Raw genomic sequence first — 1,098 nt, 5'->3', positions numbered from 1 at the left:
GCATTTTTATTTTTTTTTTTTTTAATTTACTCTTCCGCAAGTCGTCTGATTTGAATCTACTGAATGGCTAGGTGGGTGAGCTACTGAAGCGGCTGAACACCGATGGGCGGGGACCAGCGAATATCGCAGTGCAACGAGTGGAGCGCGTGCACAACCCCGTGCTGTGGGAGCGCTACAGCGCCAAGCGACGAGAGATGTTGCATCGTATCAAAAGTCAGGAGCACTATGATCAACTCCAAGCGGCCACATCAGATGCACCCTCGGGCTCTCCAGCTCTGCTTCGCGATGCATCCTGTCAAGAGCGCCTGTTGCTCCACGGCATCGCCCCGGACAGATCTCTGCGCGACAAGATTGTGCGCCTTGGCCTTGACCAGCGTTTTGCTGGCAACAGTGCCGGCCACCGCTTTGGTCTCGGTGTTTACTTGGCGGACCATCCCGGCAAGGTATGGCAACGCTGGCTTTCAATTTCGCCTGTTTATTTGAGCGCTGGTGTGCTGACGCAATGTGCTTACATGATTTCAGAGTCATCAGTACGCTCGTGCCGATCCCAACGGCGAACGAATGCTTGTCATCACGCGAGCACTCCTGGGCCATGCCCATGTCCATCCATCACCTCCTTCTGGGGCGCTGGCGCCACCGCTCCTGCCCAGTGCGCCCAACAACGAGCGGTGCGTCGGACCAAAATCGACCATCTGTTGCATGTTGCCCTCAGCAAAGTACCTCTGTCCACCACCTGATCTGACTTGTTGCATCTGCCATTGAATTTTCTTCAGGTATGACTCTGTTGTCGCGACACCCTCTGGGCAATTCCACGAGGTGATTGTGTTTGAGAATGCCCAAATGTATCCGGAGCTGGTTGTATACTACACGGCCAATTAGGATGAGCTGGACTAGGTGCTAGTTTGTTGTGAGCGGCAGAGCCCTTTGTCCTGATGCTTTTGCACACAATCAGCGTTATCGATGAGGGGTCTTCCCACAGGAGCCCCTATGGAGCTGGCGCGACTTCATTTCCTGACTAACATACGCACCTTCACGAACTGAGGCGTGCCCTCCCTCTAGGGGGCACATGCGTCGACTCCGCGAGCTTTGCAATGTCTG

The sequence above is a fragment of the Monosiga brevicollis genome, genomic scaffold, assembly GCF_000002865.3.
Source record: "Monosiga brevicollis MX1 MONBRscaffold_49 genomic scaffold, whole genome shotgun sequence".
Lineage (NCBI taxonomy): Eukaryota > Choanoflagellata > Craspedida > Salpingoecidae > Monosiga > Monosiga brevicollis.
Note: the sequence above shows the minus strand (reverse complement) of the source record.